Source organism: Polypterus senegalus, chromosome 2, assembly GCF_016835505.1.
Source record: "Polypterus senegalus isolate Bchr_013 chromosome 2, ASM1683550v1, whole genome shotgun sequence".
NCBI lineage: Eukaryota > Metazoa > Chordata > Cladistia > Polypteriformes > Polypteridae > Polypterus > Polypterus senegalus.
In genome coordinates, this window is record NC_053155.1 from 199,559,335 (window position 1) to 199,574,205 (window position 14,871).

Sequence of the window (14,871 nt, forward strand, 5' to 3'; positions counted from 1 at the left end):
AAATATGACCTAAAACATCAGATTTTCACTCAAGTCCTAAAAGTAGATAAAGAGAAACCAGTTAAACAAATGAGACAAAAATATTATACTCGGACATTTATTAAGGAAAATGATCGAATATTATATATTTGTAAGTGGCAAAGGTATGTGAACCTTTACTTTCAGTATTTGGTGTGACCAACCCCTCCCCCACACCCCAGCCCAACCACCGTTCCCACCTTGGCAGCAATAACTGCAACTAAACGTTTCCAGTAACTTTTGATCATTCCTGCTCATCGGCTTGGAGGAGTTTTAGCCCATTCCTCTGTACAGAACAGCTTCAACTCTGGGATGTTGGTGGGTTTCCTCACATTAACTGCTCACTTCAGGTCCTTCCACAACATTTCGATTGGATTAAGGTCAGGACTTTGACTTGGCCATTCCAAAACATTAACTTTATTCTTCTTTAACCATTCTTTGGTAGAAAGACTCGTTGTCTTGCTGCATGACCCACCTTCTCTTGAGATTCAGTTCATGGACAGATGTCCTGACATTTTCCTTTAGAATTCTCTGATATAATTCAGAATTCATTGTTCCATCAATGAAGGCAAGCCGCCTTGGCCCAGATGCAGCAAAACAGGCCCAAACCATGATACTACCACCGCCATGTTTCACAGATGGGATAAGGTTCTTATGCTGGAATGCAGTGTTTTCCTTTCTCCAAACATAACGCTTTTCATTTAAACCAAAAGTTCTATTTTGGTCTCATCCGTCCACAAAGCATTCTTCCAATAGCCTTCTGGTTTGTCCACGTGATCTTTAGCAAACTGCAGACGAGCAGCAGTGTTTTTTTTGGAGAGTAGTGGCTTTCTCCTTGCAACCCTGCCATGCACACCATTGTTAAGTGTCCTCCTCGTGGTGAACTCATGAACATGAACATTAGCCAATGTGAGAGAGGCCTTCAGTTGCTTAGAAGTTACCCTGGGGTCCTTTGTGACCTCCCCGACTATTACACGCTTTGCTCTTGGAGTGATCTTTGTTGGTCGACCACTCCAGGGGAGAGTAACAATGGTCTTGAATTTCCTCCATTTGTACACAATCTGTCTGACTGTGGATTGGTGGAGTCCAAACTCGTCGGAGATGGTTTTGTAACCTTTTCCAGCCTGATGAGCATCAACAACTCTTTTTCTGAGGTCCTCAGAAATCTCCTTTGTTCGTGCCATGATACACTTCCACAAACTTGTGTTGTGAAGAGCAGACTTTGATAGATCCCTGTTCTTTAAATAACACAGGGTGCCCACTCACACCTGATTGCCATCTCATTGATTGAAAACACCTGACTCTAATTTCACCTTCAAACTAACTGCTAATCCTAGAGGTTCACATACTCACAAATATGTAATATTCGATCATTTTCCTCAACAAATAAATGACCAAGTATAATATTTTTGTCTCATTTGTTTAACTGGTTTCTCCTTATCTACTTTTAGGACTTGAGTGAAAATCTGATAATGTTTTAGGTCATATTTATACAGAAATATAGAAAATTCTAAAGGGTTCACAAACTTTCAAGCACAAGTGTAACTGGTTTGCAGGATGTGCTGGAGAGTTTGGATCTCTGAACTTGAAATTCTGGAGCTTTAAAAAAACTTCTGAGGGTATGGTGACCTGGTCCACACTGTAAAGGATTGCTGTAAATTTACAGCAAGTTTCCTACAGTATTTTCCTGTATTTTGTTTACACAGTAACATGCTGTAATATTTTAAAGAATGGCTGTACATCTACAGCAAGGAGCTGTTTTCAAAACTTAATACAGTAATATATCAAAAATACAGTTAATATATTGTAAACTAGTTAAGATACAGTAACATACTGTACAAGCAAGGCATTCTGGGATTGGTTAGAACGAGGAAGTAAGAGCGGTGCAAGCTGAGCAGAGGTTTTGGTTCAGAAAACCACATTAGAACTTTTAGAACTTCTCTTACGTCCTGTTAATTATGTTATAGCTTATAATTATTTATCTTTTTATCAGTCTGCCTATTCAGTTCATTTATTTTTAAAATTTTTCGTTTTGCACTTTCCATTGTTGAGTGAGACCGGGAACAGCGTGTGAGGCGGGAGAATTGAAAGTTCCAGAAACAATTCATTACCGTTTTGACTTGGTAAGCCTCTCTTTTATTTTTTGTGCATTTTTTTTTTAGTTTTTTTTTGTCTATGTGAGTGAGTTCGTTAGTTATTCATTTGACAGTCGCTTCACATCCTCAGCATTTGTGTTTGTATGTGTGTATAAGTGCATAACTTTATTAGTTAGTTTGTACTTAAAGTATCGAATAGCCTGTATAGCCCACGCAACTATTTTGCCTTGCTTGTAGTGGAAAGCCATTTCGTCCAGTTAATGTTTAAACAATATCTTTATTTTTAAATTATCACAAAGTACTCTGCATATACGTTTTTGCTCAGTGCGTCATTAGACCACATACATTCATTCTAAAGTAAAATGTCAGTTAGACATCCTGGCATTATAAAATAACAGATGTTAACGTGTGCTATCATTTTACATATAAGGACAAAGTGATTTTGCACAAAGTACACAAGTTCCTAACTCTTTTAACTCAGTAAACTTTAAAGTTAGTCAAAGCAGTTGTGGCAGCTTAGCTATTTGTTACCAGTTAGTGTCAGCTAAGGAAGCTGCTTAAAGCAATGAGTTGTTACATATTTTTCTGACTTAAATAGATTAACCAACTGACCTAAAATGCTGCAGCATCAATTTTGTGATCATGATTTTGAAACAATATTGCCATTTTGTCAGCACATTAAAATTTATAGTTATGTTCCTGTTATTTTATAGATCATGTATCCATCTACCTTAGGAAAAATGAATCACGCAAGCAAAACTTTTCTCAGTACACTCCTATTAAACAAACTTTAGAAGCACTGTTTTATTATTCAGGAAACATAAGAAAACAAAAGCTGAAATCGGAACAAAATACTGTATATTCTCTGATTTTTCCAATGGCAGATACATTTATGAGAACAGTGTGTTAATACTGATTCAGAATCGTTAGGTTTAATCTTATATCAAGTTGCCTTTGAAGGTGCCAATTGACTTGGATCAAAAAAGAAAAAAACCTGAGATTCTTGTTGTTTGTGCCATGCGTGCAATCCCGTTATTTTTCTGTAGGTCAAGCATTGACCACATGCCGTTAGTTTAGTTGTGCAGGATTTTAAATACTTGGGTCAAGTGCCAGAGCAGGAGACAGTCTCAGCGCACACTACATTAGTGGATCTGTTGCAAATTTTAGTAGGAGTAGCAACTTTTGCAGATATTGTGACTGTCAAACATTCCAGTCAGGAAACACTTTACAAAAAGAACATGCATGTTGTTCTGGACAGAAATGACGAAGGTGTTGTATCTGGGAAAATGCAGTCGATTCTCATTCACAGCAATTCCAATGTACAGTACATGTTGTCACAAAGAAATAACTTTCTTGTAGACCAGGGAGTTCACTGATTGACATCACAAAATGTGGGTCACTTATGCATTAATCAAAATAATCTGCCTGCTTTGTGTAGTCTGACTGTAATGGTTCTTCCTCATTCTTTTCCATTACTAGAATGATGTCTGAGTTACAAAAAGAGATTAAGCAAACCTTAGAGTGAGTAATACCAAGCCTTCCTGACAAGCCACTCAATCAGTCAGTTGAGAAATGTGTAGGCTGAGGAGTAGAAGATTTAATGTACGTGAAAGAAGAGGACTTCTTAAGAGTTTAGTGCCAAACTGTTCAGCGCCTGGAAAGATCATGGTAAGTCAGACAATAAGCTAATTATGTTGTGCGCATTGTTTGTTGTGACAGTCTTGAACTGATATTTCATTACATTTTTCAGAACAAAGAAGCAGCATTTTGGTTCAGTAATTCCTTTGACCTAGGTCTCCTCAAAATTCACCACAAATGAGCTCCTCAGGCTCCTCAGTAAGAAAATGGATGGACTCACGCTTCAAGCAGATGTGAGTTAAATATTTTTTGAAAATCATATGTATGATTGCATGTGTGACTTATATGTCGTAATGTCTGCTTGAATGTTGTGTCAATTTTTTTTTTCTTTTACTTCAGGCATTTGCCACTTCAGCAGATGTCCAAGGAACACTCAACTTGCCTGACAGTCCTTGCATTATAATTCTTGGTATGTAGACATAATAGTGCAGATATCTAATTGTACCTGATAAAAGTTTCTCATGTTTCAGAGTACTCTTTAATGAATGTAATTTTGTAATTTTTATTTTCAGGTCAAACTCTAAGCAACCAGCAGTGGATGGTGAGCACTGAAGGTCACGTTGTATGTGAGGGAACACAACTCAGCTTTGTCTGTGGCCGTTCTGCTGTGTTTGCTTCATGGGTGGACACTTTTTCTTTGGTGTCGTTTCTTGTGACTGAAAACAGAGAAAGCAAAATTAAAGTTAGAAATATTCTTTATTCATACACACCAGGCAAAGGTTAAATGACAGAGAAACACAGCCCTAGGACACTGCCCTTCATCTGCACCGAGGGGCCCATGTCCCCCATTCGTATAGGGCTTTAAGACTTTAGTTACATAAGCATTATCAAATAATCTAAGGGTGGAGTACATCTGTTGGGGCCTGATGAGTCCACATCCGTTAGACGCCCAAGAAGTAGCACTTGTTTTCGTACGCTGTAAGCATGCAGGGTCTGCATGACTCCTACCACACACCCCATAGAACATGCTTTCTGTCACGTACATCAGATTTGTCAAGCACAAGTTATTGACCTGTATTTTTTATTTTTCCACACATGTTATAATTTCAACCTCCAATATAGGAAGAGACTGCAAGCACCCTTGATTTTGTTCAAAGGTAAAACATTGGCTTATTTTCCATACATACATTTTCATTAAAACTGACTTACACTTCCATCAGACTTTATTACACACTGCCTGTAAAATGTTTGCACACTCCTCTTAGACGCACAGTAAGCTTATTCTCCTTCTCATACCCTATAAAATTTTTGTGACACACTATTAACCTCCCTGACACACACCATGATACTTTTTTCTATAAATTAAATCGGTTAAAAGTAAATATTGGCAAATTCAGTTATGTACTTGAATCTTTTTAAGAGAATGCAAATTGTTGAGAGTGCAGGAACTAAGGAACCGTTTTGAAGATGTGTTATGGGTTCACTTTCCCACGTGAACCTGAAGAGGAATCATTGTAGTCATGATTTTTTTTATTTTATAAATAATTAAGTACATGTGTTTTTCTTTCTTTTTGTCATTTCGATGATATATTGACATCAACCCTGAACACATGTTCAAGGCCAATCAAGGAAAAGCTACATCCAAGAAGACTAGCCAAGCAGTCCATGACAAGAAGAATGCAGTAAACCCTCATTTTTTCTATCCACTTTGTAAGATAATGGACTTTGAACGGAATTCATCCAAGACCACTTTGTTCACTTTTAATTTTGACAGTTTAGGCAATTTTTGTCTAACATGGTGTTCTTATTCTATTTTAATGTGAAGGTCAACATTGGTGTTATACTTTTAAATTTAGTATTGAATGCTGCACTATGTTTATTGCCAGTGTTTCCCACCTCTGTTGCAACCATCTGTGTTTATCTGAAATAATGAAAGACTGCTAACAATTAAAAAAACTGGTAATGTAAAAAGCTAATCAAGACCATAAAAATAAATGTTTATTGGAACGTTTCAAATGAAAGAAGCATTATTTGTTTAAATTAATCTGTCAGTAAATATTGCAATATAATGTCCTTATCAATGCTGTAGTGACACTATAAAATGGTATTCACAGCATGACCAATGTAAAAATACAATGCATAACTATAGAAAATACAGTTCTAGCATTTTCTCATGTAATTTTACAGTAAAAATGTCCTTGTAATTTTACAGTAAAATACTGACAGCAGAGTTGCCAGCCACTTACTGTATGTTTACAGAGAAGCTGCTATAATTAACATTTACAGTATAACAATTTCATAATACAGTATTGTACAATCATATTACAGTATCATACTGTTTTATGACATTACAGTGTAATACTGTAAATGTTAACTACAGCAGCTTCTCTGTAAACATACAGTAAGTGGCTGGCAACTCTGCTGCCAGTATTTTACTGTAAAATTACAACGAAAACTTTTACAGTGCAGGATCAAACTGGGACGCTATATTGTACCAGTAATTTAAGCATTCTGGTGGACTCCTAGCATATTCTAAGATGCATGGGCAGAAGTCGATATTATGTGTCCATTTAACATGACACACAAACAGTCCACATGTATGGAGGAATATTTCGGACAAAATGAAATAAATTAAATGCTTAAATAAATAAAAGTACTGTGAAATGTGAGTATAAATAAATAAATATGTCATGAAATGAGAGCATAAATAAATAAATGTGTCACGAAATATGTTTTTCGTTGCTTATTTATTTATTTCATTTTATCGTAACATTCCTGCAAACCGTCATGAAATACGGCTTGAAATAAAACTGTCACTTTCACTCGTCAAAGTTGAGAGGGTGGGCTCTAACACGCCCTCTAGTTACTGATTGGTGAATCGATAGCACAAGAATGAATTAGAAAAATGCTTACTACTGCCGATTAAATGGATTCTGCCGAAGATATTATGTATTTCAGAGAGAGAATTGAAGATTTATCGGAAGAAATGTTTCTTCAAGGTGTTCTATTGACTCAGCTGGAATGTCAAAGGATGGACGTCCAGAGCAGGGTACTGCATCACCTGAACTGGAGTGTAGTAGAGTCTGTTCCACCTGTTCTTCGATAATTTCAAAAATAGTTTCATCTATATCGGAGTCTAAAAGGGCTGCCAACATTGTAATTTCTTCCGATAAATCTTCAATTCTCTCTCTGAAATACGTAATATCTTCGGCAGAATCCATTTCATCGGCAGTAGTAAGCATTTTTCTAATTAACTCTTGTGCTATCGATTCACCAATCAGTAACTAGAGGGCGTGTTAGAGCCCACCCTCTCAACTTTGGCGAGTGAAAGTGACAGTTTTATTTCAAGCCGTATTTCATGACGGTTTGCAGGAATGTTACGGACAAAATGAAATAAATAAATAAGCAATGAAAAACATATTTCGTGACACATTTATTTATTTATGCTCTCATTTCATGACACATTTATTTATTTATGCTCACATTTCACAGTACTTTTATTTATTTACGCATTTATTTATTTATTTCATTTTGTCCGAAATATTCCTCCATACACATGGACAACATGTTAGACAAACCAAATACCATGAGAACTCATAAATGTGGTGAGAAGCAAATTCACACACCTGGTGACATAATTTCAGCCATACACATTACAACTAAACGGTTCAATGAGTAAAAATTAAAGAAAAGAAAATATATATACTTCTATAGGCCTGATGACAATATGCAGCCCAAATAAAAACTGCTACCGTGTGCATAATCGCACAGTTTACAGCGAATGCAGCCTTCACTTGGGAAAATCCCACCTGTTCCGATGGGAAATCCAAGCGTGACCAGACCTGTCCAGTTCACAGGTAACAAAAAGACTTCAACAACTTGATGGATATCAGTCACGGTGTTAGCAAAGATATGTTATAAAATATTAGGATAGATAGCAGGACTTCAAGGACCTTCAAAAAGTGACGGAATTTTACTTTGGAGAGGTGAGGTGTATACGATTGTTGAGCTGAATGGCCTGTGCTTCTTAAAATTGCTCTCGTGTTATAACACTCACCAGGAAAGCCAGAATTAAACTGAAACCGTATGATGGTACAGGAAAGGGTAGTCAGACAGTTTTTAGCAAATGTTGATTATTACTGGGGATATTGCTGAGTGGAGGAAAGAGCACTTTCAGGAACACTTAAACCAGGGAGAAAAGCCCATTTCACAAAATTCAGAAATGATGTATTAAAGAATAAACCTACTTCCAGTTAGCCAGCAATAGACTGTGTTTATTCCATCTCTTTTCTTTCACTTCCAAAATTAATTTCAGCGATGTAAGAAGTGTAGCTGAAAAGCATCAAAACTGGACAAAGGCTATACAAGTTTACATGGAGGAATTTCTTCTTAATTACCAAAGTAAGTTTCACTTTCTTGTTCCAGTATGGTAATAGTTTCAGCTGACCAGTTTGTTGTAATTCATGTTGGCCCCCTTGGTTTTCTCAGATCTTAATAAGTTATAATACGTTTGCTGTAATTTTAGAAATTGACTGTGTATCATGTAAATGTTTTCCTAATGACGATTTAGCTTGTCGATATAATTCGATGTTAAATGTGGTCAATGGCAAAATGTTTGTGAGAGATAAAAGTTGAAGAGTAATGAGGAAGAATGTGAAACCACATAAAGTTAATGCTACTCTTTAAAAAAAACTGCCTTAACAGTTTGGGAAATGACATGCTTTTAAGGTTAGAGATTTATAGGCATCCTGTAAATGTAAATGCGGTCACTGTAAACATGAAGGAATTATTAATTTCCTAGGTTTCAGGGTTGAAACATGTGAACATGCACAGATTTATGTGAATATTAATAGTCTGTCAAAAGCTTAAATCTCATCACAGTTGTGGTAAGTTGCGTATAATATTGTCATATTCCATTGAGAGGGGACCTGGCCTGCCTGTTCTCCATCAGTCACACATCTGCCCTACCGAAAGCTGACTCCTGTGTCTATAAGCTCACCAAAGTTGTTCAAGCCTACATCTTCCTCACTGTGGTTCATCAGCGGGAAAGCCGTGAAAACCCGAGGTGAAGATGTTTCTGTTTAGGATTTGAACACAGAAGGAAGCTTTTGTCTTGAGATTCTGCCATTGTTTTGGACAACTGGTACAGCATTTATTACTGAACCAAACATCCCAAGAGAAGAAACATGAAAGTGTGTTAGGGCTTATTTGTGGTGACGGACAGCCGGGACACCTCCACGCTGGAAGGACCAGGGGACCAAGTGTGCTCAGAACATTACCTCCCCCGAAACGCTAGATGGCAGCCCCCCTGGGTTGCAGTGGTGCCTCTGACTCCCACAGGGCTTCATGGGAGTTAGTTATCTACATCCCTGTTGGGATCTGGGGGTGCCGCCATGGGGTGCTGCACCAGCTGCTGAGCCCTCTTGGGTGGGTTTTCCGCCACGCCCGGAAGTAGGTCAGCTAGCAACTGGAGCAGTTCCGGGGGCATTATACAAGGAGACAGCAGTCATTACTCCGGGAGTCGGGAGGAGGAGGATGAAGCTTCCTGAGGTGGAGTGGAGGAAAAAAGAAAAGGACTGATAGATGAAGAAAGAGAATAAGAAAGTGCAGTAAAGAAAGGAAAATGTGTGACTGGGCTGTTGGGGACACTGTATAGAAATTAATTCACGTGTGCTTTTTGGACTTGTGCCTCTAGCGTCTGTCAATGTTGGGTTAGCATGTTATAGCGCCATCTATCTTCCACACTTGTCATGCAAATGGAGACAAGAGGAAGAGGATGCATTTCAGTTAATCAAGGATTCAGAGATTATATGGAGCCATATCTCAGGATCTGATAACTCCAAATTTGACTGTTTTTCCTTGAGTGCTGAATGCAATATAACCCTGAGGCACAATGACACATTGTTGGAGCTGCGTCACCACAGATCTAGAGTGCAGAGTATGAATCCCAAAAGCACATTCTTTCCATGTTTTCTCGGGTTTTCTTCCTACATCTCAAAGAAATGTGCTAACATTAATTTTCTCTAATTTGGCCATATGTTAAAGTAATTATATATGTAAGTGTGCTTTGCTGCTGTAAAAGGCAATTTCTCTGAAAATGTTAGATAAGGGTGTACTCACACTAGGCACGTTTGTTCTGTACGATGCCAAAGTTCCCCCCTTCCCTACTCCCTCATTGGCCTGCACTCACACTGTGCTTAACGTTCTGGGCCCAGGAAAGCTTTCATCATGACCGTGTGACTTTGTGTAAAGCCAAAACATGATCCGAACATGGTGTGAGAACATACATATCAAAATGATTTTACTTATTTTGTGGTTGTTTTGGAGTCGTGTAGGGCAGAATAATGCTGTACCCTCTTACAGATTGATTGAGTGTACAGCACAACATTTTGCTGTTAATTGTGCTGCACATAGGAGAAGATTCTTACGAAGACAAATGATGTTAAGGGAGGACTTTGCAGCTTTTCTTTGCAAATACAATTCACATTCATGTGTAAGGTGAGAATAAAAACCCATTTTTAACAGAAATAGTATTGAATGAAATGAGAATTGCACTATCTATCTTGTCACATATTGACGTCATGTCTGTTTTCCATGCTTGGGCACGTTTAACAATCACGCTGTTCATGAATGTTCGGGCCCACCTGTTCTAAGCGGGCCAGGGCGCGGTTTGGTTGGCGTGGCACAGAGTGATCACACTAGTCAAACAAACTACACTTTGTGGGGTTACATACAGACAAATATGCTTAGGCATGGAACGAATTGCCAGTGTGAATACACCCTGAAAGACTGATGCAAAACGATAAGGACAAAAAAGAAACACAACCCTGCTAATGAAAATCAGTTATGTGAGGTTGGACTCTGCCGGTAGACAGTTAACTGCAGTGACATGCCCGTTATTAATGTAAACATTTTTGATGCTTTAAGTTAATCGAAGTACCCTGCATTGGTAAAATTTAATAAAGCTGTAGCAATTAAAATGTTAATTTCAAAGATGATCAGGATGTAAAGAATTCAAACACTAAAACACTAACCAACCCAATAGCATCAACTGGAACTACTTGGATGGAGCAATCAGGACGAACAATGTTGTGTGCTGCCACTCTGCAAGCTTTCCAAAGCTGTGAAAATTAATGTTTGGATATTGTATTGAGACTTGTTTGCTCTGGATTGCCTTTAAGGCAACTCTTTTTGTTTGAGTCTTTCTTTGTATTTGTGCTTTTTTAAATAAATCATTTATTCATAAAGATTCTTCATTTGCTCTTTTTAATACAAGCCAAGGACCTATTGTTGGGCGTTTGTTAAGTTTTTGTGATATTCATCATTGTTCTGCCAACTTCCAATATTTGGGCCTGTTGCCGCTAAAGCCAGCTGGTGTATTTGGGCCCTGGCTGAGATCAAGTGAGCCTCTGCTGGGCAGATCAGTTAGGATTATGGCCTACTTACTTCCTTGCTTGCTTGCTTTAGGAGACTTCCCCACCATTTTGCTTTGGGGGAAACTCCATTCAATAACACTTTGAGGTTTGATATTATTTCAGACTCAAGCATAACTTCTACAATTTAGACTCATTTTGATTTCAACCTACATGATTAAGGAGAGTCAGAAAACTTGTAGGAGACAATTAGCAAGGCATTGTTTCAAACGGTAGTTGTTTAATTCTCAGTTATAAGCTGTTTGTGGACACACTTATAGGCTACTCCTGGAAGTGAAATGATATCAAAATAGCACTGTTTATTTTTATTGAATACCATGCTTTTTTTTAATAAAAACATATTGAAGCCTCATGGATAAATTTTTAAGATCAATCACAACAATATACCTTATTAACCCCAACCCACCACCACAATGGCCATATAACTATCTAGTCTGTTTTTTATTATTATTGTTTAGTTATTTAAATAAAATAAATGGTCCCATTTAAGATTCCTACGCTATCACTGATACTTGCAGTATAAAATGACACACTCACAAAGGTAACACAGTGGCTCCATTGTGTAGCTCCATGAAAACTAAGTTCAAATCCTGACCTGGCCTCTTTTTGTTTAGAGTTTGAGCTCATATATTATTCTCATATCTCTGTAGACTTTTTACAAGTACACATTATGATGTGCAGTCTTCCCCACGGCAAAGGGTGCAAGACTTTTAACAATAAGATAGGGATCAGGCCAGAATCCTACCTAGTCTGTCTAGCAGAGGCTCACCTAATTTCAATAACAAAAACTTCACAAGAGGAGAGATAACTGTAAGCACTCAGCCTGTGGTAAATTTTAGACAGAAATATCTTTTAGAAATCGAGGATTTTGTTTGCAAAAAATAGAAAACATAAGTAAAAGCTCAAAAATGCAAAGAGAGGCACAATGGCTCAAGAGCGGTGATGTCTGAGTGGCCCTGCCCTCTGTGGCTCAACACACAAAAACAAGGAAAAGCTGTACATTTAAAGAGACAGGACATTTTTATAGAATTACAAATTAAATCATAAGAAATAAAAAAGACTTGAAAAGTAATAACTTGAACAAAAATAATAACATAATATAAAATACATGCAAATTTACACTGATTACATAACAGGGCAGTCATGCGCCAATTTACAGCCAACCGAGCTGAGGCAATTTGTAATTATGGCTGTGGGTCATAGGAAAACAATAGGGGAAAAATTTTTTAGAAGTTGACAAAACCTGCCAAAGTAATCAATCTTTTATTATTATTTCACAGAGTCTCATATGTTTTCTGATTCTTGGAAGGCCAGTTAAGGTTTGATTTGATTGTGCTGCTCCATATGGCTAATTGTTATGCATTTGGCTTGCACTGCCTTCTGTAGGAGCAACATGGGATGGATAGGCATCCTGGCAATAGGTCGGGAAGGTCCCTTACCTGGACAAGAGGGCCCGAATAAACAGAAAGGCATCGGGCCAAGATTATCCTAAGGGATGGATGGACATTCCAGCTGAAGAAGATTCCCTATCTGGGTGGGAAGCTCCAAACAAGTGGACAGGCGTCCCGACCGGATATGTACATAATACCTTCCTGGCCGGGAGAGAGACAGGGGAGGATTGTTGCAGATGTGTATTTAATTCCCCAAGCGTTAGATGGCAGTAGCCTTTTATATCTCCGCCCATTCAGGAACCAGCATGAGTGCCACAAGGAGGCGCTGCAGGGAGATACACTCCCCAATTCATTGGACTTCTGTATGATCTGAAAGTACTTCCATTGGGCAGTGGCCCTGGCACTGGTAGTACTCCTGGATCCTCAATAAAAGGGACCTCACTCCTTTACCCAGGTAAGTCGGAGCTGGGAGGACATGGAGCAACACTCAGCTGGAGGAGGGTAGTGGGGTAGTGAGAGGATTTATAGAGAGAGAGAGAGAAATTATTGTGCTTTTGTTAATTTTGGAGGCATTGTGTTGAATAAAAACTCAGCATTTGAACCTGAGACTCTGTGTCTGTTCGTGTTAGGGGTTTGGGGCTCACTGATGCCCTAGTTTCTATCACATTTCTTTACACCAGTGTTTCTCAAGCTTTGTGGTCCGTCACCCCAGTTTTGCCATTTTAAATTCTTTGATGATCCACTAGCAAAAATTGCTAACTACCTTCTTGGAGTATGACTGAGAATCTCTCTCTTGGTGAATCAAGTACACATAGATACGGGGAATCATATTGTGCAGTGCTACAGACCACTTAGGTGACCAACATGTGAACCAATAATGGCCACCCTTGACCCGCCAGTGGCAACCTGAGTCACAGACCTGTGGTTGAGAAACACTGGCTTAGGCGACCCAACAATGGCAACCTGTTACCCACAGGCAGCATTTGGTTTGTTAACATACTGTAGCTTTACACAGACCAGACATGCAGTCACCTAAGTTGTGAAGATCAGATTGTGCTATTCTGTATCAGTATGTGTACAAATAACTTACAACACATCTACACAGCTTCAATTTCGAGGACCTGTACACATTGTAACTGACATACATGGCCGTTTCCAAATGTGTTGGCCAATGACTGTACAAGCTTTTTCACATCCCAAATACATGTTAACCTCCTTAGCATTATTTTTATCCTTTGAAAAACTTTTATCCTTTGAACTGTTATGTATCACAGAAACATATAAATAACAAAATATCAACATAAATACAGTAGTAAAGGTATGTCCAGTGTCCACTGCTGGACTCCTGCAGATTTAGAACACGTCCTTCATGTGATATGTTTTGAAAGAATCACCAACACACAGCCCAGTGTTGCAAATGGAATAGTAGAAGTGGGTATCTTTGTGAACTTTTCTTACAATATTTTTTCTGTTACTTGCACATGAGAGAGTAGAATATACAGTAAGTGTGTCGTTCGCACGAGTGACAAACCCATTGTGTTTTTATAGGCTACCACAATGGAAAGCTTAGTGACTTTCACATGTCTTCTGACATGACCATTGACATTTGCTGCGTTATGAACAGTGCCTAAAAGGTTAACGTCTTTCTTGTCTTTTCCATCATAATCATTTTCCATTTTTGCCAAACACCTTCTTGCACCCTGTTGTAGCTTTATGAGACTGAATTCACCAGGCATATCACGGCAGTTCAGTCATAAAGTGCCATATGCATCAGTTTCACTATCCTTGTCAACGTCCGATGACCAATTCACATTGTCATGACTCTTGATTCAGATAATGGCTTTGTTTCAGTTTGTTCCAAAACTGGCTTTACAGATTTTTGTTTACAGAGCATTGTGTGTTATGGTTGAAGTTTCCACCACACTCATAAATACAGAATGGCAAAACACATAGAAATATCCATGATTTGTTGCAGCATTAATGTTATTTCATCCACAAGATGGCTGCAGAACGCTGCCCCAAGCGCTACTTGGGCTTAACACTGCATGTTGGGTCTTAACAGGTAAACCCAAAAGATACTCAGGGTTAACTTTTTTTACATAGAATTCCAAGCCCAAGAGACACCCAGGACTAACATAACAAGTGTAAATTGGCTCAGTGTGCGATTGATGCTCAGTGCATAATTTGTTCTGACTTCTGTCTGATGCTGTATCAGTGGGCTTCTTGTAAACCTTTTGTTGAAATGATCAGGTTCAGAAAATAAACAAATCTACATTAGATGGTGTAGATTCAATCAATATCCTAAAAACAAAAACTTGCACCTTAACAGGGCAAAGACCAATGAGAGCAGGGTGT